Source organism: Pteropus vampyrus, unplaced genomic scaffold, assembly GCF_000151845.1.
Source record: "Pteropus vampyrus isolate Shadow unplaced genomic scaffold, Pvam_2.0 Scaffold1000002910, whole genome shotgun sequence".
In the NCBI taxonomy this organism is placed as follows: Eukaryota; Metazoa; Chordata; class Mammalia; order Chiroptera; family Pteropodidae; genus Pteropus; species Pteropus vampyrus.
The window spans coordinates 1-1,290 of record NW_011917312.1 but is presented as its reverse complement, the minus strand read 5'-3'; the positions used below and the strand labels follow the sequence as shown (position 1 = coordinate 1,290).

The following is a 1,290-nucleotide window of genomic DNA, read 5'->3' as shown; positions in this document are numbered from 1 at the left end:
CATCCCAGGAATGCCCACACAGGGACCAAGATCTCTCACGGGAGTACCCCTGCCTCACCCGCTGGCCACAGCAGGCAAAGTCACCGGGATGAAGAGAGAGCCTTCAGCGCCACCTGCTGGAGATATGGTAACAGCATCTCAAGCAGACTGCATCCCCAGAGCCTATCTTCTCTGGCCACTCGAGAGACTGGGGGTGAGGTAGGACAAAGGGCAGGGAGGGGAGCCAGGATGCCCCACAGAGTAGCTCCTCTACTTGAGCCTATGAACAGATGTGGGTATTCCTTCCGGCAGAACCTTAGAAAGTTGCAGCTGAAAGGCTCAAAGCAAGAGCCTGAGCTCAAAAGATGGATGGATGAGTGGATGGATGGAGGCATGTCTGCTGCCAAAGGCCAGTCTAGGAGGAAGCCTGGCTTATTGCCGTAGCACGAAAGCAAGGCAATTTTCTGCAGTTCTCTAAACACTGCCCTGGCTGTTGTCCAGAGAGCCAGAATACCAGAGCGGCCAGCTGTGTCTTCGTGTCCTCCCTATTTCTGATCTGCCTGAAATTTTCATAACAACCACGACCATTAGGGCGCCTGTGGCCGATGACACTATAACCTCCCCTCTCTTCCCACTCCCAGCCTATATGCCAACAAACTTCCACCACGGGGAGCCTGGGCTGACACTGGCCCCAGAAACCTGGGAAAAGAGAGCAGCGGAGCTCTACAGAGTGTCCCTCACCCTGACCTGGTCTGACATTTTCCCTCATGGCAGATACTTCCTCCTCCAAATTTAATTTGTTCCTAAACCCTCTAAACCTCCTGTGAGAAGGTGTCGGATCCACAAGCCTGCTTAGGGTTTTTGGGTTTGGGGTGTTTTTTTTTTTGTATTTTATATTGTCTGACGTTAAATATATTGAACAGTCTACATTAAACATATTGAATATGCCACCCTGAACAAGCCCGATCCTGTCTGATCTCGGAACCTAAGCAGGGTTGGGCCTGGTTAGTACTTGAATGGGAGACCTCCTAGGAAGATCGGGTGCTGTAGGCGTAAAAAATTAAAAAATAAGGGATTGTAAGATGACAAGGTCCTTGCAATCTGTGAGGTCAAGCAAGGGTTGCTTTGACTAAAAAAATTTAAAAATATATATATATATATACACATACACACACACACACATATATATACACACATATATATGTATATATCTCAACAGCTTTTCGTCTGTTTTATAAAGTTGTCAAAGGATTAAAGAATCGTAAAGCCTTTCTCAGCACCTGGCTTATAACAAGTGCACGTGAATACTGG

At 47.7% G+C, this 1,290-nt stretch overlaps 1 pseudogene; it reads left to right on the top strand.

The window, feature by feature from the left end:
- Positions 1-913: 913 nt before the first annotated feature.
- LOC111735528 lies at positions 914-1,031 on the top strand (annotated as a pseudogene).
- Positions 1,032-1,290: the final 259 nt, after the last annotated feature.